Genomic DNA, 13,135 nt, shown 5'->3' on the forward strand with positions numbered 1-13,135 from the left:
AATTTCTAGAAACAAATGACAATGAAAACACAACTCAAAACCTATGGGATGCAGCAAAAGCAGTTCTAAGAGAGAACTTTATAGCAACACAATCCTACCTCAAGAAACAAGAAAAACATCAAATAGATAACCTAACTTTACACCTCGGAGAAGGCAATGGCAAGCCACTCCAGTACTGTTGCCTAGAAAATCCCATGGATGGAGGAACCTGGTAGGCTGTAGTCCGTGGGGTCGCTAAGGGTCAGACACGATTGAGCGACTTCACTTTCACTTTTCACTTTCACACATTGGAGAAGGAAATGGCAACCCACTCCAGTGTTCTTGCCTGGAGAATCCCAGGGACGGGAGAGCCTGGTGGGCTTCTGTCTATGGGGTCACACAGAGTCGAACACGACTGAAGTGACTTAGCAGCAGCAGCAGCAGCAACTTTACACCTAAAACAACTGGAAAAAGAATAAGAAAACCCCAAAATCAGTAGAAGGAAAGAAATCATAAAGATCCAAGCAGAAATAAATGAAAAAGAAATTAAAGAAACAATAGTAAAGATTAATAAAACTAAAAGCTGGTTCTTTGAGAAGATAAACAAAATTGACAAACCTTTAGCCAGGCTCATCAAGAAAAAAAGAGAGAAGAATCAAATCAATAAAATTAGAAGTGAAAAAGGAGAGGTTACAACAGACAATGCAGAAGTACAAAGGATTATAAGAGATTTCTATGAACAACTATATGGCAATAAAATGGATAACCTGGAAGAAATGGATAGATTCTTAGAAAAGTTCAATCTTCCAAGACTGAACTAAGAAGAAATAGAAATTATGAACAACCCAATTACAAGCACTGAAATTTAAGGTGTGATCAAAAATATCCCAAAAAACGAAAGCCCAGGATGAGATGGCTTCACAGGAGAATTCTATGCCTATCCTTCTAAATCTCTTTCAAAAAATTGCAGAGGAAGGAACACTTCCAAACTCATTCTTTGCAGTCACCATCACCTTGATACCAAAGCCAGACAAAGACAACACGAAAAAAAGAAAACTACAGGATGGCATCACCGACTCTGTGGACGTGAGTTTGAGTGAACTCCGGGAGTTGGTGATGGACAGGGAGGCCTGGAGTGCTGTGATTCATGGGGTCGCGGAGAGTCGGACACGACTGAGCGACTGAACTGAACTGAACTGAACTGAACAGGCCAATATCACTGATGAACATAGATGCAAAAATCCTCAACAAAATTTTAGCACACAGAATTCAGCAACACATCAAAGAGCTCATACACCATGATCAAGTTGGGTTTATTCCAGAAATGCAAGGATTCTTCAATACACACAAATGTGATACACCATATTAACAAATTGAAAGATAAAAATCATATGATAATCTCAACAGATGCAGAAAAAGGCTTTGACAAAACTCAGCACCCATTTATGATTAAAACTCTTCAAAAAATGGGCATAGAAGGAACCTACCTCAACATAGTAAAGGCCATATATGATAAGCCTACAGCAAACATTATTCTCAATGGTGAAAAACTGAAACCATTCCCCCCAAGATCAGGAACAAGACAAAGGTGTCTACTTTCACCACTATTATTCAACATAGTTTTGGGAGTCCTAGCTACAGCAATCAGAGAAGAAAAAGAAATAAAAGGAATCCAGATTGGAAAAGAAGAAGTAAAGCTTTCACTGTTTGTAGAAGACATGATACTGTACACAGAAAACCCTAAAGATAGTATCAGAAAATTACTAGAGCTAATCAGTGAATTTAGCAAAATTGCAGGCTACAAAATCAACATACAGAAATCACTTGCATTTCTATATACTAACAATGAAAAATCAGAAAAAGAAATTAAAGAATCAATCCCATTCACCATCGCAACAAAAAGAAATATCTAGGAACAAACTTACCTAACAAGACAAAAGAACTGTACACAGAAAATTATAAGACACTAATGAAAGATATTAAAGATGACATAAACAGATGGAGGGTTATTCTGTGTCATTGGGTAGGAAGAATCAATATTGTAAAAAAGACGAACTTCCTAACACCATACACAAAGATAAACTCAAAATGGATTAAAGACCTAAATGTAAGACCAGAAACTATAAAATTCTTAGAGGAAAACAAAGGCAGAACACTCTATGACATAAAGCAAGATCCTCTATGACCCACCCCTAGAGTAACAGAAATACAGACAGAAGTAAACAAATGGGACCTGATTAAACTTAAAAGCTTTTGCACAGCAAAGTAAACTATAAGCAAGGTGAAAAGACAACCCTCAGAATAAGAGAAAATAATAGCAAATGAAACAACTGACAAAGGATTAATTTCCAAAATATACAAGCAGCTCATACAACTCAATGCCAAAAAAAAAAAAACCCAATCAAAAAGTGGGAAAAACATCTAAACACATTTCCCCAAAGAAGACATACAGATCGCTAACAAACACATGAAAAGATGCCCAACATCGCTCATTATTAGAGAAATGCAAAGCAAAACTACAATGACATATCACCTCATACCAGTCAAAATGGAACAGTAAAAGAAGAAAAGGGAATGCTCTTGCCCTGTTGGTGGGAATGTAAACTGATATAGCCGCTATGGAAGACAGTATGGAGATTCCTTTAAAAACAAGGAATAAAACCACCATATGACCCAGCAACCCCACTCCTAGGCATATACCCTGAGGAAACCAAAATTGAAAAAGACACATGTATCCCATTGTTCACTGCAGCACTATTTACAATAGCTAGAACACAGAAGCAGCCTAGATGTCCACCAACAGATGAGTGGATAAAGATGTGGTACATACACACAGTGGGATGTTATTCAGAGATAAAAGGGAATGCATTTGAGTCAGTTTTGATGAGTTGGATGAACCTAGAACCTATTATCGGAGAAGGCAATGGCAAGCCACTCCAGTACTCTTGCCTAGATGGAGGAGCCTGGTAGGCTGCAGTCCATGGGGTCGCTAAGGGTCGGACACGACTGAGCGACTTCACTTTCACTTTTCACTTTCACACATTGGAGAAGAAAATGGCAACCCACTCCAGTGTTCTTGCCTGGAGAATCCCAGGGATGGGGGAGCCTGGTGGGCTTCCGTCTATGGGGTCACACAGAGTCGGACACGACTGAAGTGACTTAGCAGCAGCAGCAGCAGAACCTATTATACAGAGTGAAGTGAGTCAGAAAGATAAATATTGTATTCTAACACATACACACGGAATCTAGAAAAATGGTACTGAAGAACTTATTTACAGGGCTGCGAAGGCACACGAGTGCGGCGGCTGCGACGGCACACAACGGCGGCCGAGAGAAGCTACCCTGGGCCAGAGGGCAGGGGCGGTGGCCAAGAGGAGCTATCCACATCAGAGGAAAGGAGCAGCGGCTGTGCTTTGCTGGAGCAGCCATGAAGAGAGACCCTCACATCCAAGGTAAGAGAAACCAAGTAAGATGGTAGGCACTGAGAGAGGGCATCAGAGGACAGACAGACTGAAACCACAATCACAGACAACGAGCCAATCTGATCACACGGACCACAGCCTTGTCTATCTTAATAAAACTAAGCCATGCCATGTGGGGCCACCCAAGACGGCCGGGTCATGGTGGAGAGGTCTGACAGAATGTGGTCCACTGGAGAAGGGAACGGCAAACCACTTCAGTATACTTGCCTTGAGAACCCCATGAACAGTATCAAAAGGCATAATGATAGGACACTGAAAGATGAACTCCCCAGGTCGGTAAGTGCCCAATATGCTACTGGAGATCAGTGGAGAAATCAGAAAGAATGAAGGGACGGAGCCAAAGCAAAAACAACACCCAGTTGTGAATGGGACTGGTGACGGCAGCAGGGTTCAATGCTGTAGACAGCAATATTGCATAGGAACCTGGAACGTTAGGTCCATGAATCAAGGCAAATGGGAAGTGGTCAAACGGGAGATGACAGGAGTGAACAGACGCGAGAGACGCCAGCCCCGGCAGCGCAGACGCAAGAGACACCGGCTCCAGCACAACCGACCACGCAAAGAGGCGCAGCCGTGAGGAGCTACCCTACGCCTGAGGCCAGGGCCGGTGGCCAAGAGGAGCTACCCCACATTCAAGGTCAGGAGGGGCGGCCTGGATGAGATACCCCTCATCCAAGGTAAGGTGCAGCGGCTGCGCTTTCTTGGAGCAGCTGTGAAGAGATATCCCACGCTCAAGGTAAGAGAAACCCAAATAAGACGGTAGGTATTGCGAGGGGCCATCAGAGGGCAGACACACTGAAATCATAATCACAGGAAACTAGTCGATCTGATCACATGGACCACATCCGAATGTGGTCCACTGGAGAAGGGAATGGCAAACCACTTCAGTATACTTGCCTTGAGAACCCCAGGAACAGTATCATAGGGCAAAATGATAGGCTACTGAACGAGGAATTCCCCAGGTCGGAGGGTGCCCAGTATGCTACTGGAGATCAGTGGAGAAATAACTATAGAAGGAATAAAGGGATGGAGCAAAAGCAAAACCAATACCCAGTTGTGGATGTGACTGGTGATAGAAGCAAGGTCCAGTGCTGTAAAGGGTAATATTGCATAGGAACCTGGAATGTTAGGTCCATGAATCAAGGCAAATTGGAAATGGTCAAACAGGAAATGGCAAGAGTGAACGTCAACATTCTAGGAATCAGTGAATTAAAATGGACTGGAATGGGTGAATATAACTCAGATGACCATTATATCTACTACTGTGGGCAGGAATCCCTTAGAAGAAATGGAGTAGCCATCATGGTCAACAAAAGAGTCCAAAATGAAGTACTTGGATGCAATCTTAAAAACAACAGAATGATTTCTGTTCGTTTCCAAGGCAAACCATTCAATATTACAGTAATCCAGGAGTATGCCCCAACCAGTAACGCCGAAGAAGCTGAAGTTGAACGCTTCTATGAAGACCTACAAGACCTTTTAGAACTAACACCCAAAAAAGATGTCCTTTTCATTATAGGGGACTGGAATGCAAAAGTAGGAAGTCAAGAAACACCTGGAGTAACAGGCAAATTTGGCCTTGGAGCACGGAATGAAGCAGGGAAAAGGCTAATAGAGTTTTGTCACGAGAACGCTCTGGTCATAGCAAACACCCTCTTCCAACAACACAAGACTCTACACATGGACATCACCAGATGGTCAACACCGAAATCAGATTGATTATATTCTTTGCAGCCAAAGATGGAGAAGCTGTATACAGTTAGCAAAAACAAGACCAGGAGCTGACTGTGGCTCAGATCATGAACTCCTTATTGCCAAATTCAGACTTAAATTGCAGAAAGTAGGGAAGGCCACTAGACCATTCAGATAAGAGCTAAATCAAATCCCTTATGATTATACAGTGGAAGTGAGAAATAGATTTAAGGGTCTAGATCTGATAGATAGAGTGCCTGATGAACTCTGGACGGAGGTTCGTGACATTGTACAGGAGACAGGGACCAAGACCATCCCCATGGAAAAGAAATGCAAAAAACCAAAATGGCTGTCTGAGGAGGCCTTACAAATAGCTGTGAAAAGAAAAGAAGCGAAAAGCAAAGGAGTAAAGGAAAGATATAAGCATCTGAATGCAGAGTTCCAAAGAATAGCAAGGAGAGATAAGAAAGCCTTCCTTAGTGATCAATGCAAAGAAATAGAGGAAAACAACAGAATAGGAAAAACAAGGGATCTCTTCAAGAAAATTAGAGATTCCAAGGGAACATTTCATGCAAAGATGGGCTCGATAAAGGGCAGAAATGGTATGGACCTAACAGAAGCAGAAGATATTAAGAAGAAGTGGCAAGAATACACAGAAGAACTGTACAAAAAAGATCTTCACGACCAAGATAGTCACGATAACGTGATCACTGACCTAGAGCCAGACATCTTGGAATGTGAAGTCAAGTGGCCCTTAGAAAGCATCACTATGAACAAAGCTAGTGGAGGTGATGGAATTCCAGTGGAGCTATTTCAAATCTTGAAAGATGATGCTGTGAAAGTGCTGCACTCAATATGCCAGCAAATTTGGAAAACTCAGCAGTGGCCACAGGACTGGAAAAGGTTAGTCTTCATTCCAATCCCAAAGAAAGGCAATGCCAAAGAATGCTCAAACTACCTCACAATTGCACTCATCTCAGACGCTAGTAAAGTCATGCTCAAAATTCTCCAAGCCAGGCTTCAGCAATATGTGAACCGTGAACTCCCAGATGTTCAAGCAGGTTTTAGAAAAGGCAGAGGCACCAGAGATCAAATTGCCAACATCCATTGGATCATGGAGAAAGCAAGAGAGTTCCAGAAAAACATCTATTTCTGCTTCATTGACTATGCCAAAGCCTTTGACTGTGTGGATCACAATAAACTGTGGAACATTCTGAAAGAGATGGGAATCCCAGACCACCTGACCTGCCTCTTGAGAAACCTGTATGCAGGTCAGGAAGCAACAGTCAGAACTGGACATGGAACAACAGACTGGTTCCAAATAGGAAAAGGAGTACGTCAAGGCTGTATATTGTCACCTTGCTTATTTAACTTATATGCAGAGTACATCATGAGGAACGCTGGGCTGGAAGATGCACAAGCTGGAATCAAGATTGCCGGGAGAAATATCAATAACCTCAGATATGCAGATGACACTACCCTTATGGCAGAAAGTGAAGAGGAACTCAAAAGCCTCTTGATGAAAGTGAGAGAGGAGAGTGAAAAGGTTGGCTTGAAGCTCAACATTCAGAAAACAAAGATCATGGCATCTGGTCCCATCACTTCATGGGAAATAGGTGGAAAAACAGTGGAAACAGTGTCAGACTTTATTTTTTTGGGCTCCAAAATCACTGCAGATGCTGATTGCAGCCATGAAATTAAAAGACGCTTACTCCTGGAAGGAAAATTATGACCAACCTAGATAGTATATTAAAAAGCAGAGACATTACTTTGCCAACAAAGGTCCGTCTAGTCAAGGCTATGGTTTTTCCCATGGTCATGTATGGATGTGAGAGTGTGAGAGTTGGACTGTGAAGAAAGCTGATCGCCAAAGAATTGATGCTTTTGAACTGTGGTGTTGGAGAAGACTCTTGAGAGTCCCTTGGACTGCAAGGAGATCCAACCAGTCCATTCTAGAGGAGATCAATCCTGGGTGTTCATTGGAAGGACTGATGCTAAAGCTGAAACTCCAATACTATGGCCACCTCATGCGACGAGTTGACTCACTGGAAAAGACTCTGATGCTGGGAAAGGCTGGGGGTGGGAGGAGAAGGGGACGACGGAGAATGGGGTAGCTGGATGGCATCACTGACTCTGTGGACATGAGTTTGAGTGAACTCTGGGAGTTGGTGATGGACAGGGAGGCCTGGCATGCTGTGATTCATGGGGTCGGGGAGAGTTGGACACGACTGAGCGACTGAACTGAACTGAACTGAATAACCTATATGGGAAAAGAATCTAAAAAAGAGTGGCTAAATATACATGTATAATTGATTCACTCTGCTGTAGATCTGAAACTAACACAACAATGTAAATCAACCATACTCCAATAAAAACTAAAAATAAAGGTTATTGATTTACTAATGAAACATTATTAAAAAGGTTATTGGATACTACTCAAAGATTCTGGGAAAGGAAAAACTATAGAAACAGAAAACAGATTAGGGTTTGGGGTGACTGAGAATGACTACAGTGGTGGGTAAATAACTTTATATTAATACATTGTCAAAATCTATAGATCTACCACAAAGAGTGAGTTTACTGTATACAAATTTGAAAAACGAAAAGTTACTTGATAGCTTATATAATCACTGTATTTTTGGTGATCTAGATTGAGAACCAAATAGAAATTTTTTAAAGGCCAGTCAATATTGAGGGTCACAGCCCAAATCGGTTCAGTAGGGACACAGCATAACTACTTCTGGAGACTGGACGCCAGAGGGCATACCACTGCCATCATCCAGGGCATGAATCATGCAAAGCTCCATCAGGATTCACTGCCCCATTAGCCCTAGACCCCTCGAAACTGAATATGAACACTTCATGACAACACCGTGCCAGCGGAGAAGATTCTCTGTCCTGGCTTCTCGGGTCAGTTCAGTTCAGTTCAGTCACTCAGTCGTGTCCAACTCTCCGTGACCCCATGAATCACAGCATGCCAGGCCTCCCTGTCCATCACCAACTCCCGGAGTTCACTCAAACTCATGCCCATAGAGTCGGTGATGCCATCCAGCCATCTCATTCTCTGTAGTCCCCTTCTCCTCCTGCCCCCAATCCTTCCCAGCATCAGAGTCTTTTCCAGTGAGTCAACTCATCACATGATGTGGCCAAAGTATTGGAGTTTCAGCTTCAAAGTCTATCTAATGTGGGTTTAAAAATTAGCCAAGCCTAGATCGTGAACTTGTATGTTAGCTGCAAGGGAGGCTGGATACACAAATGTTTGCTTGTGTCTTATAATTATGAGCAAATGCTACCCCCAGCAACACTAATAAAGTAGATTATCCAGAATACAGGCATGGTTCAGATGCTAGATATCAAAAAATAAAAACTGACACAAAATAAACATGTCAATGACAGTTTTCAATAAATGAATCACATTTACAACAAACAGCTGAAATTAGGCCTTTCAAAAAAAAGAGTTCTAACAAATAATTGCAATAGCAGGCAATTACTCCTGCCCAACTTGAATATAAACTAACATTTAACAAGAAGCAATATGTTATTGTGGAAAGGGAACTGCACCAGATGGCCAGAGATCTTAAATTCACAGAATACCTTGACCCCCACCCCACCCCTGCCCTTGCTTAAGGCTTTACTTCCATATCTATGAAACAAGCCCTATACAGAACTGTTGTGAGAATAAAATCAGGGGGAAAGTACAAAAGTTTTTAAAACTTCAAAATGCTATGTAAATGTAAGTTATAAAATAGTATCACCCCTTTGTGAAAGTGTGTGAAGTGTCAGTTGCTCTGTCATGTCCAACTTTGGGACCCCATGGACTGTAGCCCGCCAGGCCCCTCTGTCCATGGGATTGTCCAGGCAAGAACACTGGAGTGGGTTGCCATCACCCCTTTAAAATGATTTAAATTTTCATGGGTTGAAATGGTAAGGTTTGCCAGATATTATTTTCTGAGAAGACATTTTTATCCTCCCTCACGTCTTCCTGTCAGCCCACGGAAGAAAGCCTACTCTCACCTGTGCTCCCAGGCCATCTCTCCACCCACTTCTCAGCTCTTCGTCTGCCCCCTATGAGAGGAAACACTGACGTCATCAGCCTCGTGCTTGGATCAGAGTTGACTAGTAGCAGAGCTACTATTCCAAAAGTCAAGAATAACTTCCACTAACTTTCTGCTAATACCCGATCCTCTTCTGTTGGTTCACAGACCAGAGCCTAGCCTCAGAGGCATCCTCATCCAGGGGCTGGCTAAGTACCTGGACTTAGGAAGCCAGGGGCAAGGAGCCCTACCTAGAGGGCTAGGCCACTTCCTCATGAACCACTGCCATTTCACAAGGGAGCCTGCTATCTAAAGCTCCGGGCACTCGTCCAGCTATTCTATCTCAGAAGCCATGGCATGTACTTTGGCCCCCTCCTCCCAGGCTCTTGGCGGTTGCTTACCAGTCAAGAGTCCTAGAGGGCAGGTGGGCCAGTGGTGAGTGAATGAGTGAGGTCGCTCAGTCGTGTCCAACTCTTTGAGACCCCAGGGACTGTAGCCCACCAGGCTCCTCTGTCCATGGGATTCTCCAGGCATGAATACTGGAGTGGGTTGCCATTTCCTTTTCCAGGGGATCTTCCCAACCCAGGGATCGAACCCAGGTCCCCCGCATTGGAGGCAGACACTTTAATCTCCGAGCCACCAGGGAAGCCCCAGTGGTAGGATTTAGTATTAAAATTCCACCAAAAATTCCAGCACAATATTTTAATGGAAGAAAGAAAAGCCTTAGAACAATATCTACATTATAACTCTGCTTCTTTCAAATAAAAATGTCCCCAAATTCTGTGTATGTTCTTATACAATTAGGAAAATAATGTTTGAAAAGGTCACAGAGGATGCAAACCAAATTCTCACCATGCCTGCCATTCAAGAGGAGAATGGGTTGGAGGGAGTTAGAGGGGGGAAATGTAAAGAGAGGTATTGACTTTTTCCCTGTGTAGTTCTGCATATTGTTTTGGATTTTTACAATGAGCATATATATTCACACTTTATTTGTGTTTCAAGCAAGAAGGTTTTCTGGTTTTTCATACATACAAAAATAACTTGCTGAATATCAGAAATCGAAGGAATGACAAATCTCTTGCACAAAAGATTTGCTTGAGCAAATGTATGGCCTTATCTGAAACAAAACCTCACTTCCTCTAAAAAAAAATTATAAGAACTATATGAATTTGTGGGGAAAATCACTTTTTAAAAACTAAGAAAAAAATACAAAATAATTCCTATCATAAGTTTTATTTTTGGTTCTCTTGACTTGCTGTCACCTCTGGGTCTTTATGAATACTAGACAAACAAAAGGTATTTTGAGGGATGGGAGAAGGATTATGAATTCTCAGAGAACAGAAGAGAGGATGTAATTTGCCAAAGCAGGAACTGATGTCTGTCTTCTGAATCAGATGGTATGATTACCAAGTACTGTATATATTACACATATACACTTAGATATATAGCACACACATATCTATGTATATTCACACAATTCATGCAAAATATATATTACTGAGCTTCCCAAAAGCGAGAGCCATAATTTAGCCATCTTTGTATCATAGTACTCAGTGTAATAACCTGATACTTCATCATCAATACAAATATTCTGAGCTGTGTAACAATATTTTAGCTACAACTGATTGAAGACTATGCTGGCCACTTAAATACACTGTCATTTAACCTACAACTTACTAGGTAGGTATTACGGCTAGAATCATGTCCCCCCCGCAAATTCATAAGTTGTAGTTCTAACTCCCAGAACTTCAGAATGTGATTCTATTTGAAGATAGGGCCTTTAAAGTGGTAAAGTAAAAAATGAGATCATGTGAGTGGGTTCTGATCCAATACAACTAGTCTCCTCATAAGAAGATATTAGGAAACGACAAACAGAAGCAATACCTCGCGAAGACACTGGAGCCATCTACAAGCCAATGAGAGGCCTTACTTGGACTTCCAGCACCCAAGACTGTAAGAAAATTTAATTTCTGTAGTTTAAGCCAGTCTGTGATACTTTGTTATGGCAGCTTTAGCAAACTAATCTAGTAAGTAAATGATTTTACCCCACTACTTGATTTGAGATTTACTCAAGTCTGGATAGTGTAGCCCAATGGACTTGTAATGGGTATCTGTTTTGGTAAGAGTACCCTGTTCTCCCTAAAGGTTTCTATTCCATGAAGTCCTTCTGGGTCTACAAACAAAGGATAAGCACAGTATCAAAACTATGACATCCTAAGAGTCTTCCTACTACAGCTGGCCCATGGGAGACTTCTGGACCAAGCATTCAATCAGCCTCTCTCTCTTAGGATCTGAAACCTAAGTAGAGTCACACAGGACAGAAGGAATTTGGAGCTGAGACATTTCAAGTCTAGTGCCGTTAAGAGATTCTCCAGTAGTTCTTATCATAGAGATCCCTGGAGCTACTCTGGTTGCTGACCTTCCCAAGGCCTTGAATTTTCAACTCTTCCTCTGCTTCTGAACGAGTGCATCCCCGTTTTTGGCCTAAACTTACTAGAGACAGTCTTTGCTTCCTGAAGCCCGAAACGCCTCAGTGATACACATATCATTTCATACAATTAAGTCCCTCCTATGATAGTCTCTTAATAAATAAATCAACTGTATATTCTTGGGCCCCTTAAGGAAAAAAGTTTGAAAACGCCTTGCAAAATAAAACTCTTCACCACACCCATCCAATGTCAGTAGGTGACAACGCCATTTCACAGATGAAAAAGGTCAAAGAATAGAAGCTAACATAAAACCAGACTTTTGTAACATACCAAACAGAACTTAAGAAGATTAGGGGCAAGAGAAAAGAGTACATGGAAAAGTTGAATTGCAGAAGTATATAATTTGCCCAATAACTAGGCTGGAGTTTGTATCTGCGGTGCGCTATGGCACACAGCTAAGAGCTAGACAGCAAGTGAGTGCAGAAGTTTTGCACACAACTCTGCCCTACTGGAGTCTCAATCCTCAAGTCAGACGGTTTCCACAGAGACAACCTACCTCACTACCAAGGTGAGTTAATATCATGACTTGGTAAAAGAATTTTAGAATCACTTCCAATAGCACTATTTTCTGATATCCCTACACAAGTAATATGCCAAGTTGTGTCTATTTGCCAAAGCAGTGATTTCCCACAATGAAAATTACTTATTCTTCATGTGTTATTTATATCACCTGCAATTTCTTAGCACAAAGTTTATAAAAAATATATATTCTCCCAATCGCCATCTGTCACAATTTTAAAATTATCCACAGCCAGATCACACAATTAGATCTCAGAATTAACACATTTTTTTCTGCTTAAATTTTAAAACTTCAGTACCGCTTTTATTTACTTTTCCATGCTCCTTTAATATCAGAAATTAAATTTCTTTAACTGTTTTCTAACACCTGGAATATTTTTACTTGCAGTTTCTGCCTTACTTAATCTCATCAAAGAACTGCTACAACATTTTTCAAAAGCTTTCTAAATCACAATCTAAACTGACTTCATCATTCATGAACCTGGCATCATTCACCCTGCACTTGCTTCTTCGAATAGTCAGTATTAGGAATGGCTTTTTATATTGCAGTGAAGCAAGCCACCTACTAAGATAGGTTAACTAACCTGATAACAGGAAAGTTTTATTCTCGAGTCCTATGCCCAAAGAAGTGTGCAGGCGTCCTCATCAGGTGTCCGCAAAGCTAATACTTATCTTGCCCCACTACACATCCTGAAATCAGAATCCCTCCTTTCCTCCCCTCCCTCACTCCCTTCCTTCCGCTTCTCTCCCCCACCCCACCCCCACCCTACCCTCATCTCTGTTTCTGTGTCGGTTTCAGTGTTCCGGATCAATCATCCTTGCTCAACCAACAAGCTCTCAGACAGAGGCAAACACAGGAAGAGAGAACGGTACGACTTACAAGTTGCTAAAAAAGTTTCCATGGTGCCGCTTCCTCTATGCAACCATTCCCGTTGCCCCC

The 13,135-nt window shown here is 41.9% G+C and overlaps 1 long non-coding RNA gene across 1 annotated transcript in view; it reads right to left on the reverse strand.

Annotated features, from left to right (window-relative positions):
• The window catches only part of LOC148777026 (uncharacterized), a 183,572-nt gene extending 170,692 nt beyond the window's left edge, over positions 1-12,880 (reverse strand). Inside the window, exon 1 of the long non-coding RNA XR_016037957.1 lies at positions 12,780-12,880. This is a non-coding gene — a long non-coding RNA (uncharacterized LOC148777026). The remainder of the gene's footprint in view (positions 1-12,779) is intronic.
• Between the last annotated feature and the right edge of the window lie 255 nt (positions 12,881-13,135).

This window comes from Moschus berezovskii, chromosome 8, assembly GCF_049115385.1.
Source record: "Moschus berezovskii isolate FMDL1 chromosome 8, NW_MosBer_1.0, whole genome shotgun sequence".
Lineage (NCBI taxonomy): Eukaryota > Metazoa > Chordata > Mammalia > Artiodactyla > Moschidae > Moschus > Moschus berezovskii.